Genomic DNA, 13,827 nt, shown 5'->3' with positions numbered 1-13,827 from the left:
GGGGGGGGGGGGCGGGACGGGGAGCGGGTCGACCCTCGTTTAGACCCGGGACATTTCAACGCTGCGTCTTTGTCTTGAGGTCCGATGATGATGATGATGATAGAACATTATTAACACCTGACAGCGCTCAGCACGACTTGTCTCCTGGAGGTGGAGAGGCCCTCCATCCGGAAAAAAAAGTTGTTTTTATGATCGGAAGCTGTTTGTTGGAGGGAACTCAGCATCAAACTACTTTATGACTTTTACTGGTAAACACAGCAGAGTCTTAGCTGCTGTTAACGCTCATCCCAAAGGCTGGATGTTTTGTTTTTTACTGAGGAGTCAATGAATCCTATGATTAACCACAAAAAAATAAATGATTTTGTATGTTTAATTAAAATTAAACAATCAGCATTTGAACCTGATCAAACCTTTAGCATCACCACTAGCATCATCACTAGCATCACCAGTATCTTTACTATCAGCATCAGCTGTAGCCTGCTAGCAGGGTTAGCATTCAAAGCTATATATATATATTAAAGTTAAATTTCATTCTGTGTATTTCTTTTGGTTTTCTGTAGTTTCTGTTTGAGTGTTAAATCCGTCAGACGTCATGTTATATCCGGTTATTTCATGTTATATGAACAGCATCGTTCCTCTCCACACAGACTCCTGCGCTGAGATGAGGAGACTCGGCCAGTTTAATGACGAGTAATGAATGTAATCTGCAAGTTTAGTTTGTTGCCTCCAGCTGTTAGGAGTTCATCAAATACCTGCAGCTTCCACATGAGTCTCTGGAGAAGGAATAAATGAATAAATGATCTCCAGCGTGGAGAACAGGTTCTGTGTATATTTCCTCTTCAGTCACTTGTTTCAATATTTTTTATTTTTGCCATCAGTTCAAATCAGATCTGTTATTTCAGATCAGATATTTTCTCAATCACAGGCTCACAGCAGGATATTTGCTGCTAACATTAGTGTTAGCGTGAGTGCTTCCATCGCTGTTTACAGAAGATGAGATGAGTCTGATCATTAAAGTCATTTCAGTTCTCTTTGTGTGCAGGAAATCACAAATGAGCTAACAGAAAGACGTCAGCTGATTCTGATTCTGAGTGATGACTCAGACGTTATAGATGTGCTTTGTGTGTGCGTTTTATTGTTTGTTGTCTGGTCTGTCCTCGTGGTGCCGCTCCTTGTGTCTTTTAAATTACCCCTCTGGGACAAATAAAGTGTTTTTCAATTGAACTGAATCCTCAGTTCTCTCCGAACGTCTTCTAGAAGCTCAACAGGTTGTGTCTTAGTTTGTGTTTGATAGAGAAGGAAGGAAGGAAGGAAGGAAGGAAGGAAGGAAGGAAGGAAGGAAGGAAGGAAGGAAGGAAGGAAGGAGGGTCACCTGTCCTTTGTCCTCCAGGTGTGTTCTCACTCAGGTGTAAACAGACACTAAACATTAATATGTAGACACATGAGTCCACTTGATCTTTATGGATATTGAAGGGAGACAGATGGGAAATATATTTATTATGTGGTTTGAAACTTGGATCCACGCTGACTGGGTGCTGTTGTGTTGACGTGGATCTAAGGAAACTGAATGAACTGGTCAAACTGGAAGAAAACTAGACTCTGATTGGTCTGAGCACAAACACTTCCTCATGTGGAAGAGGAGTGTCTTCATAGGCCGCACTGTGTGAATGACTCAGCGTACCTGCGGGGTTAAGGTGTGTGTGTGGTGCAGTCGTCCAGGTGACACCCTCTGTGGAGGATTCATTCTGGAGAGTCAAAGAGGAGGACACAGGTGAGATTCTCTACAGGTAATAAAACAAGCTCATGGCTCATCACAGATACTGAGAACAGATCACTGATGACTTATCGTTTCATTCTCTTTTCTTAGAAACATCAGCCTGAGTTTAAACGAACTCTAGAGGAACATTAATTTGACTGAAGATGAACTCTTTACGGATAAACCTCTCTCAGCAATCAGCTTCGTTCGTCAGCCTGTGTGAACAAAATGAATCCAGGATAAGACAGAGTGTATTCAGGCTTCAGGACATCGCTGCTACAGTCAAAGACGTCCAGAATGAAAAAGACAGAGGTATTATGGTAGGAGGGTTTGTAGCAGTACTCGTAGCGTTCGCAGCGATATTACTAGCACCTGTAACTGAAGGTGTGAGTTTAGGGTTCGCTGTGGTCGCTGCTCTTGTAGGAGGCTTAGTTGCTGTTAGTTTTACGATAAAGATGAAAAATATAGAACAAGAACAAGTTAGAAAAATGATTCCATTCTCAGAAGAGTTCCAGATGATGGTTAGACCACTGAAGAACATGCTGGAACCTGTAAAAACTGCATGTGGAGCTCTTAGGAGGGAACATGTCGGAGCTCAAGCTTTACCGCTCATCAGGCTGGAAATCGACATCCTGGAGCTGATCTTCATCACCGAGCAGCTCCAAACCTCAGCAGTTATTCTCTGTGGCACAGATAAACATTACATCACAGAAGTAACTAACAAGTATGAGAAGGTTTGTAATGACTTCATGAGGATGAAAACACGCCTCCAGATGTTTCACATCCAGTGAAAGACTTTAATTTCCTCAGACTGTTTATTACCTATGAACGATGTCAATCATTTATCCAAGGAAACCAGAGAGCAAAGGTCATGAAGACTCGATCTTCAGAGTCTGTTCACATGATTAAACTTTATGTCTGTCACTGTATAATCAACAGAAACTATAAGTTCATTATGTCGCGGGCTCATCTGGTTGAACTGGTTTGGTCGTGGTCTTCCCTGTCTTCAGTTTTTATGTTGTTTCCTGAATCTGTCATGTTGATGTTTTATTTCTCCCTTAGTCCACACTGATAATATCATTCCATTTATTGCGTTAGTCTGTTTATTGGTTTCAAACTGATGTGTAACTTCCTGGTTTGGTTTGTGTGTTCATCATTCTTAGTTTAAAATGAAACATGTTTTTCTGTCACATGTACTAGTGTCACAGCGTCAACAGATTCATTTGGTCCCAAAGATGTAAAAACATCCTGAGTTCTGTTTTCTTTCCTCTTCCTTAGTTAAAAAGACATGATGAGATTTAGTGAGATGAAATGAGATGAGACTGAAGTAAATGACCATATATATTACTGGTTGAGCAGAGACTTTAGAAAGTGATTTAAATTAGATTTTTGCATCATATCAGCTGTTTTTAAATGAGACCCAGTAATGAAGTGTCTGGAACAAACATCTGGAACTATATTAGAAAACAGCACCAGACGAGTCTTTGTTCTCTTAACTCACTAAATATCCAGTCTAGATGAGACGGATCTCTGCAGACGTTTCTAAACGGGCCGTGACTAATTCCTGGTAATTCATTGTGTCCCAGTCGACACCTGAAGTCAAACTCAGGAAGTCAGAGACGAGTCAGAACCAGGAACCAGGAACCAGAACCCTGTGAGTGAGTCCAGTCTGGATAGAAATGCTGAGGTGTCCTGTCACTGGGTTTTAGAGGCAGTTGGACTAATTAAAGTTTAATTCCACTGATGTGGTTACAGATGTTGGACGCTTCTCAAACAGCTGCTGCAGCGTCTTGTGTGTTATTGGAAGGACACCGGAGGTTTACAAAGAGAAAACGCTGCAGAGACCAGCCGACGACCCAGAGTCAGAAACTCATTTTGATTCAGGGGCCACATTCAGCCAATAAGTAACTTCAGGTGTTTCCATGTAGAGTGAAGACGAACAAGGGAATTAGGAGAACGTTTATATTTAATAACATATCCTTTAAAAAATATGTAATTCCTGAATGAAATAATGGAGAAATTAGGAATAGAAGTTATTTTCATATGAAAACTGCAGTTTTCTATTATATAAACAGTAATGACTATGAACACATGAAAATATAACACAAAATGTTGATTCATCATCTAGTTGGACACATTTATTCTTCATCAAATATATTTCAAACCAGGTCGTGTGGTTTTTGTGTTGTGTGTTTCTGCTCTGTAGAGTTGTGTGTTCTGCTCTGTACAGTTGTGTGTTTCTGTGAGTTTCTGACCTGTAGAGTTGTGTGTTTCTGTGTGTTTCTGCTCTGTAGAGTTGTGTTTCTGCTCTATGTACAGTTGTGTGCTTCTGTGTGTTTCTGGTCTGTAGAGTTGTGTGTTTCTGGTGTGTTTCTGTGTGTTTCTGCTCTGTAGAGTTGTGTGTTTCTGTGTGTTTCTTCTCTGTAGAGTTTTGTGTTTCTGTGTGTTTCTGCTCTGTAGAGTTGTGTGTTTCTTCTCTGTGTAGAGTTGTGTGTTTATGTGTGTTTCTGATCTGTAGAGTTGTGTGTTTCTGTGTGTTTCTGATCTGTAGAGTTGTGTGTTTCTGCTCTGTAGAGTTGTGTGTTTCTGGTGTGTTTCTGTGTGTTTCTGCTCTGTAGAGTTGTGTGTTTCTGTGTGTTTCTGCTCTGTACAGTTGTGTGTTTCTGCTCTGTGTGGAGTTGTGTGTTTCTGTGTGTTCCCGCTCTGTAGAGTTGTGTGTTTCTGATCTGTAGAGTTGTGTGTTTCTGTGTGTTTCTGCTCTGTAGAGTTGTGTGTTTCTGCTTTGTGTGGAGTTGTGTGTTTCTGTGTGTTTCCGCTCTGTAGAGTTGTGTGTTTCTGATCTGTAGAGTTGTGTGTTTCTGTGTGTTTCTGATCTGTAGAGTTGTGTGTTTCTGTGTGTTTTTCTGCTCTGTAGAGTTGTGTGTCTCTGCTCTGTAGAGTTGTGTTTCTGTGTGTTTCTGATCTGTAGAGTTGTGTGTTTCTGTGTGTTTACGCTCTGTAGAGTTGTGTGTTTATGTGTGTTTCTGATCTGTAGAGTTGTGTGTTTCTGTGTGTTTCTGCTCTGTAGAGTTGTGTGTTTCTGTGTGTTTCTGCTCTGTAGAGTTGTGTGTTTCTGTGTGTTTCTGCTCTGTAGAGTTGTGTGTTTCTGCTTTGTGTGGAGTTGTGTGTTTCTGTGTGTTTTTGTGTGTAAGTTGTGTTTGTTTGATGTGTTTTGATCTGTAGAAGTTTGTGTGTTCTGTGGTTCTGCTTCTGCTAGAGTGTGTGATTCCGCTCTATAGAGTTGTGTGTTTATGTGTGTTTCTGATCTGTAGAGTTGTGTGTTTCTGTGTGTTTCTGCTCTGTAGAGTTGTGTGTTTCTGCTCTGTAGAGTTGTGTGTTTCTGGTGTGTTTCTGTGTGTTTCTGCTCTGTAGAGTTGTGTGTTTCTGTGTGTTTCTGATCTGTAGAGTTGTGTGTTTCTGGTGTTTTTCTGTGTGTTTCTGCTCTGTGCAGAGTTGTGTGTTTCTGGTGTGTTTCTGGTGTTTTAATGTTGTGTTAATGTTGTGATGCCAGTGGGCCGTAGGCTTGAGGCTCAGTGTTGAACTGTTTTAACCTGGTTTGAATGAACTGGACACTGACCTGAGCTCTGATCAGTATCATGCTAGTAGCATGCTAGTAGCATGCTAGCTCCAGTTAGCCTGAGGCTGCATGTGATGCAGCTTCCTGTGCGTCACTGTTGTTATTTATAATAAAGACTCATGTTGATGGTGGATATTATTTAAGTTACTTGTTAAATCAAAAATGAGCAGAACTGATTGTTACTGACACATTCTGCTCATAATGTGAATAATTCTTGTAAATACTGTGTATACATGTCGTAATAGATTATATATTTAAAGCTGGGTGTGTGAAATGACCCAGTTTGGGATAATAAAGTCTGAATCTTCTATTTCCATCCTTCACTCTGCCTCAGATTTTATTTCCCTGCTCCCTCTAAACCCCGACGTCCTCATGAATTTAAATGACTCCTTCTTTTTTGTCTCTTTTGTGACGTCTTCCTCCGCCGCTAAAGTTTCAATTAGAGAAGACGCTGCAGTCTGAGTTTCCCCATCAAAACAATAATAATAGTAATACTACTACTACTGCTGCTACGTGGCCGGTGTGAGGCGAGGAGTCCACCTGTGAGGCCGGATCAGTGCGAGACGTGTTCGTTAGTAACAAAGCTCTGAGCTGTAATTGGTGACTGTCTCTGAGCCTCCACCGAGCTGACACTGATTTAATTTCATTCATTGCAGCTCTCCTCCACGGGGACGCTCAGATAACATTAATTAGGTTTTCTCTTTTAACTTTTTCCAATGCCACCCTTGTGTTCCTGCAGCGCTGGTCCACCTGTCCGTCTCTCCGTCCGTCCTCTTGACTGATCGTCCCTCCGCCCGTCGCCTCCTCGCACGCACATTATTTTTCACCTTTATCTGGAGCAGCAGTCCTGACAGCAGCTATTTCACCCGCACACATAAATATTTCCTGACAAACACGGTCTGGGTGGTAGTTATGGATACAGTCCAGCTTTTAAATGTGTTCCTGAGAGCCCGGGACTGATGCTGGGACTGCTCTATAATTATAGTTGACAGGCGGGAGGCAGACAATAAAAGCAATAGCTGCTCTGCGGCTTTTATCTGCGAATACTTCAAATGCATCCACTAGATCTGTGGAGAGACCTGGAGAGACTGCAGCGCCGAGCTCTCAGACCTTTACTGTGGAGAGTCGGGACGGTTGTTTGGTTAAATTACACCTCCTGAGGTCAGTCGGTGTTTCCACTGCGTCCTGTTACGTAAAGATTAAAAATACGAGAGGACGGTTGCTGCAGGTAATCAGCTCATCCAGAAACTATAGCGTGTTGTAACGTTGTAAGGATATTATAGGCGGTAAAATGTGCTACTTTTAACTTTCAGTTTCCCATCATCTAACCTTGACTTAAGGGAATAATGCTAACGTTAGCTGCCTCCAGCAGAACAAAATCCCGGGCAAGTTTGAAAATGTTTCAAAGTCTGAGGGAGGTGACGTTGCTGCGCTAAGATTCCACTGCAAACATATATATTATGTGAAAAAGATCTACATCTAGGTTTTGGTTTTGACGTTAAGAATTTGCTCCTGAAGAGTGAATGTGATTTTTAAACCTGAAACTACAAGGATTCCTGTACAGAGTGAGTCTGATGGAGGTCTGCCTCTCTGGTCCCCTTTAGGATCAAATAAATTAATCATAGTCTCGACTTCCTGCTGCTTCCTAGAGTTTCTAAAGTCCGTCTTCCTGCTCTCGCTGGGCTCCAGTGCCGGTCTGATGCTTGGTTTCATTGTGTTGTTCACTCTTTCATCACTTTCCCTCATTTTCTATGAAGAAATCTTCCTTTCCCCTCTCTTTGATTCCCTTTGATTGATCTTGTTTTGTGCAGCAGCTTCCTGGTCTTTCGTGTTCCATCATGTTGTGAGTGGTTTGTGGTCTGGGCATCTCTGATCTACACTGACAAAAAAAGAAACAAGACTACAGTTTGTGTCTTGGCCTCGAATGAAACTAAAAACACCAGAGAAGTTGAAATGATTTCCTGTCACCTGACGCTGCTGCAGGTCAAACTCTCTCATTGATCCTTCATTTAGCTCCCGAGGTGTCGACGCTGAACACCAGCTGCTGCTGCCACTCAGGAAGGAACAGGAATCAGCTGATCAGTGCATCGAAACCAGCAGCAGCACAGAGAAGATGCCAAAAAATCACAAGAGGCTGTGACTCTCCTCGCCAGGGATGCTGCTAACATGGTGTGGGGTCTGTCAGGCATCAGAGACGCTGCATCTCTGGTCTGCTAATAAAATGCTACGTCTGGTCAGATGTTGAATCTAATTCCAGGTGTTTCCTCCTTGTTGCATCTTTAGAGGTGAAATCCAGACAAACTTTAGACAAACTTTGAACATGTTGAAGGTTCAATTCCATCCATGCAGCAAAAGAGCTAATGTAGCTAAGCTAACTAAAAACTCACTGGCACCAAATGAAGCACCCACATCATTACTACTGCTAGCATCAGCACCGTTAGCATCATGTTAGCCATCCCTACTCTGGTGTAGCTCCTAGCTGAGCCTGGTCTGAGGAGTGACTCCAGAACAGGAGGTGTGATGTTAGTGAGGAGCATCATGTCATTGATCCATAGAACGGAGCCACATCCACAGACTGAATCCTAGAATCTGATCTATGAGACTGAAGAGAAATAAATAGCAGATCTACTTTAAAACCATTGTTGCTCTTCATCCATGTGGTATTAACCAGGTAAAATGGCTCAGGGGTTGGATTCCTGCTCCATCCAATCATTCAGTGTTTGGAGAATATCTCTCCTCCTCTTCTTTCCACCATGTTCTCCTCTCTAAGCCTCTTAAAGTTCTCCTCCCTGCTCTCAGCACATCTCACCTTAGGAGCTCTCTGAAGAGCTGAGACTCTTTAGGAAAACTGTTACCTACCGAGGTCTTAACCAGAGGATGGAGGGAGGAAAACAAAAGAAAAACGTTCCCACAGGAATGACAGGAAACTGTTACTATGTGAAAAATAAAAAATCTTTGTTTAAAATAAGTCCAATGAAAACCTCAACTGAAAATGCTTCAAATTAAACAGAGACTGTAACTCTAACCCAACAAACTCAAAGACGCCACCACACCTGGGGCAAAGAACCAAGACATTAGCAGCCTCTCTCTGAACACTAAACAATCAACCTAATCTTCACCATCATCCACTCTGAGCTTTGAGAGGAAACTCTTAGAAAACATCAGGATTCTAAGGATTTTCTTAGAATTCAGCCACTGGGAGAAACTCTAAGAATCGTTAGGAAACAGGAGCTGATGTTGAGAGTTCATAAAGTTTAATAAAACCTGATGACAGGAGCTGCTGCTGCTGCTCCTCCTCCTCCTCCTCCTCCTCCTCCTCCTCCTCATGTCGTCTGTGGGACATAAATGAAGACGACAACCAGTAGAAGAAAGTTCAGTTTAATGCTGATTTAATCAAGGTTATAAGAAGCACTGCAGAGAACAAAACCCAGACGAGAGGAGGAAACAGACACAGGAAGATCCACAGAGACTCAGAAATGTTGTTATTCTTCTATATACAGATATACAGTGTATGTGTCTTTTTGTATATTTTAGTGTGTAATTGTATAACAATTTAATTTAATTTAGATTTCTTTATGCAACAAACACCAAGAAAAATCCCTTGTGTGTACAAACATACTTACATGCATAAAGTCTGTCCTGATTCTGGTTCTGATGAGGGACAAAGACAGAACTGTTACTTTCACACATGAGCTGAGAGGTTAACGAGACACAGGTGGAACCAATCAGCCAATCAGAGCAGAGGAGGCAAACAGGAAGCGGTTTCATTTATTCCTCTGTGTCCTGACTGCAGCTCAAACCTCCACATGCCTCCAGCCTCCAGCCTCCAGCCCACGTCTTATCTGGGACTTCTGGACACGTCGCCTCCGTCAGCGAGCACCTCCTCAGAGCACCTCCTCAGAGCACCTCCTCAGAGCACCTCCTCACATCACCACGCCACCACAGAGTGACAAAGAGCTGCTCATGCTGAGAGTCAACACCAGAGACACAGAGGAACTGATACACCAGCATCACATGGTACAAGACAGAGGAGGAGCAGGGGGAGGAGGAGCAGGAGGAGGAGGAGGAAGTCAATATTCTTCCTACATCATTAAGAGGAGTCTCCGTGCTCCTCCTCGTCCTCCCTGCTCCTCCTCGTCCTCCTCTTCTCTAACGTCTCCCTGCTCCTCCTCGTCCTCCCTGCTCCTCCTCGTCCTCCTCTTCTCTAACGTCTCCCTGCTCCTCCTCGTCCTCCCTGACTTTTCCTGATTAACTTTGTGACTTCACCTTGTGATGAGAAGCTGCTCTGATTGGTCCTCCAGCCGCTGGGGGTGTGACCCGCTCTGTAATTGTCCCTCTGCTAACGGCGTCCAATCACTCCTCTGACCTCACCTCGTTAATCAGTGTTAATTATAATCACCTTTTCTAGTGGCTGCTGTAATTGAATTAGTGCCAGGACCAAGGTACAGGAGGAGAGAGGAGCAATCAGGAAGATGATCAAGTTCAAAACAGGAAGAAAGTGTAGAGGGCACGGACGAGGAGGAAGATGATGAAGATGAGCGGTAAATCATGGTGGATGAATCGTGAGAGTTTATTTTTGGAGTTTATCTGTAGCAGCGTTCACATTCACCAACACAAAGATATAAAATTACATTAAAATCATAGAAATAAACACAAACAGATGTTAAGAAATTAAAAAGCATCAATAAAAGCAGTTACACTGGACGGTCTGGACGCCTCCTGGCTCCAGGTATGAGCGTGAAACCAGACGCACTTAAAAATAAAGAAGAGCTTCTTCTTCTCCCTCTTTAATTAGAGATGCACAAATGAGCCGTGTCTCCGTGGACTCGTTATCTTGTCCCATGATGTGAGGACGACTGCATCGCAGCCAAAACACAAACACAAAAACTCCAGCGGCGTCTTAGAGCCGCAGGCGGTGACACAGATCCAGATCCAGATCCAGATCCAGATCCAGATCTGGATCCAGATCTGGATCCAGATCCAGGTCCAGAGGGGACGTGGCCAGAACTTGAACCCTGGATCCTAATGAGCTGTTATGCTTCAGCTGCTTGTTGCCAATCGTTCCTTCATGAAACTCATCCTCTAAAATTCTCCAGCTCCTCCAGGTTTCTGGCTCCTCCCCTGGTCTGAGTCTAATGAAAATAAAAGTGATAATTGTGAAATTTTGTTAATTGTTCTTTGTCCGTGTTTCCACTGAAACGTGTTGTAACTCTGGTAAAGTCTCGTCTTTACGTCACATCCCATCATTAAATCTGGCCTCCATGGTAACAGGTGATGGATGATGATGAAGATGAGATGAGATTCATATTCAGTGTCAGGAGGAGTCAGATGTCTCCTGGGTCTCCTCCTCCTCCTCCTCCTGCTCCTGCTCCTCCTGCTCCTCCTCCTCCTCCTCCTCCTGCTCCTCCTCCTCCTCGTCCTCCCTCCAGGCTCCAGGATAAATGTTTGACCACCGTCCCCTGAGGAAACCAGACGGACGGACGGATGGATGGAGGGGTCAAAGGTCAAAGAGGTTTTTATTGAGCTTCAGGTTCTAACTATTTATGACGTTTTTTAAATGTGTGTTTTCCTTCACGAGAGAAAAAAAAAAACGTTTCAAATCAGAGAAACAGTTCAAGACTTAACTAAAACTTCCAGGTTCATTCTTATTCAAGCCTCAGGTCTCCGTCCTCCTGAGCTCCTCATCATCAGACATCATTTTCTTTTTTAAAAGATCATTTATCTGCTCTTTTCTCATCTGTGTCTATGTGTCTATGGTTGATAAACTCCACCTTTAATACTGATCATCATCACTATTATTAATATTGCTCATCTCTGTCTCACACATTCACCCACTGACACTTTCCTTTCTATTTCTACACTATTATTTTTTATGCCGTCATATTTTCTGATCTGTTTTATAACAACATGAAATCCTAATGTTAATTATTATCATTTGTCTCTCCCTGAACTGTTTCATTAGTATTTATCATATTTCATGTGTATTTTTAAAAATGAAAGCTTGAGCAGGTGCAGTGTGTAGTGAGACGTAAAGACACAGACACATAAAGACACAAAGAGACATAAAGACACAGAGACATAAAGACACAAAGAGACATAAAGACACAAAGAGACATAAAGACACAGAGACATAAAGGACCAAGAACAACACAAAGGACTGAGCGTAAAGTGTGTACGTACAAAGTGATGATGCTCAGGAGACGATGTTTCATAGAAACAATGTTGAGTTTGATAAAATAAAAAAAAGAGCAAAGATCTTACGACTAAAAATAATAATTGATGGCAAAACTTAAAATTCTAGTTGATGTTTTTTCATGTGTCTGGATGATGATTCATAATAGAATGAAGTGATAGAATAAAGGGATGATAGTTGGTTCAGATGTTTCCAGGTGAGGAGGCAACAACAGGAACAGTAAAAATTAAGGAGGAGTTTTATTTTATGTTACTTTTTGTCGAGTAGTTTCTTCCCTTTTTCCTTGAATCTGTTTTTGAACGGTGCTGTGACAGATGCACCTATAAAAAGTCCTCGCTCAGACCAGAGAGCAGCACTAACGGAGCCGGGCTCTAAACGCTGGACTGGTTAGGAACAAACTGAGAATCAGATCAGAATCGGAATCTACTTTATTTATCCCTGAGGGCAATTAGGAGGCGCCACATTTATTTTGTGTTCAGTGCCAGTAACAGTGTGAATGTAAGTAACTTATATGCATCTATGATAAATATAAAACGTGGAAAATTCAGATTCAGTTCAGCAAATAAATAACATGAAGCAAAAAAATAAAATAAAACAATAATAACGTGAAGCATGGATTCATTTATTCTACAAAAGATCTGACAACACGACACTGAAAATGATTTATTTTGATCAATATAATAATCACACATTAATCACAATTTATTCATTTATTTTATTTATTAGCACATAATTAACAAGAATAATAAACAGATCAATACCACAACAAAACATGCAGGACATTAAGAAGAGAAATAAATATGAAGGTAGGAATGTGCAACAATAAATGAAATAAAAGTGCAGCTAGAAAAGAAAGAAAGAATGGAGATAATCAGAGGAGAAGATGAAGTTAAATATTATGGAAATGGATGGACGACGAATTTGTGATAATTATTCATCACGTGGGAAAACATCTGTGATTTTTATTATACACCTTTAAACCAACAATATTCAAACAGTTTTCAGTGCAAAATGAAAGTTTAAAGTAAAATAAATGGTTAATAATTTAAAAAATGTAAATTTTGTGTAAATTTTTCACAATAATTTAATTTTTTTTTTTTTTTTTACGAAGGGACACGGTCGGGATTTAGTGAATCACACTTGTCTCTCGTCACTACGCTGAGTAACTGGAGACTGAAGCTGTGAGGAGCGAACGCTTGTTATTTAGGCAGCGTGAGAAGCCTTAAACGTGTGTCGCCCCCTGGTGGTTGGCTGACCACTGCCTGATTAGATGCAGCATCTTAAACTTTCAGATTAATTTAATTGTGGCATGATTATGATTAAAATCCAGTTAATTGTGCAGCCCTGCTATTATTAACCCCTTAGAGATATGATATGATATGATGGTGGGTTGGTGGTGGGGGGGCCGGGGGGTTAAGGGACAGACTGAGTCTCTCAGACGTCGTCCTGGTTGTTGGTTGTTTGCTCGTCTCTCGTCTAAACGAGTCGTGTTTCTTCCAGAGCTCAGAGCGTCTCTGCTGCAGCTCCTTTGATCTGTGCTGGTGTATTTGACATAATGAGGAGACGGCCTGTAGCGGGAGTCTGTAGGTCGGACCAACACGTCTCAGACTGAACCTTTTATTTATCAGGGAGGACGGCTCCGCTGCCTCCTCAGCCTCAGACTCACAACACATTTACATCTGAACCCAACATCTGACGCCGCTCGAACACGAGAACAGACGAGGTTCATCTTCCTCCTGCTGGTCAACCAGTGGTCCAGTTCGGTCTGGTCCAGTCCAGTCCAGTCCAGTCCAGTCTGCTCCAGTCTGGTCCAGTCCGGTGCAGTCTGGTCCAGTCCGGTCCAGTCTACCCTCCTCTAGACCAGGGCTTCCTAAAGTGGGGGCGTGAAGTGAATGAAGCTTTCTTGAGTCCTGCTGGTGCAGCATATGGCTAAAAAACGTATCCTGACAGACTTTGACATTCTGGCGATAAATATTCAGATTCTTCTCCCTGTGTGTGACTCTCTACATTCTGTCTAAGATGATTCTGACCAGTCAGAGTCAAATAAGCTGCTTCACTGCAGGTTTCAGAAGAAAACTAGAGACTAATCAAACATCTCTTCGTTCTATCTTTCCGTCTCTGGCTCTGCCTCTCATACAGAATGGTTGAGTCCTACAGTTTATTTTTAATTTACTGGAGGATGTGGCTTCTTTCTTTGTCCTGACTCATTTTTCCGGCTCTCGTCGTACTCCAATGTGTGGTCGTACTTCAGGTGTTGTGTTT

The 13,827-nt window shown here is 42.2% G+C and overlaps 1 long non-coding RNA gene across 1 annotated transcript; it reads left to right on the top strand.

The window, feature by feature from the left end:
- Positions 1-1,683: 1,683 nt before the first annotated feature.
- LOC124996862 lies at positions 1,684-3,967 on the top strand. Its single transcript, XR_007110898.1, has 3 exons — positions 1,684-1,771; positions 1,868-3,410; positions 3,512-3,967. It is a non-coding gene; the product is annotated as an uncharacterized LOC124996862 (long non-coding RNA).
- Positions 3,968-13,827: the final 9,860 nt, after the last annotated feature.

The sequence above is a fragment of the Mugil cephalus genome, chromosome 19 (assembly GCF_022458985.1).
Source record: "Mugil cephalus isolate CIBA_MC_2020 chromosome 19, CIBA_Mcephalus_1.1, whole genome shotgun sequence".
Classification (NCBI taxonomy): domain Eukaryota; kingdom Metazoa; phylum Chordata; class Actinopteri; order Mugiliformes; family Mugilidae; genus Mugil; species Mugil cephalus.
This window is presented reverse-complemented; position numbering and strand designations above follow the sequence as displayed.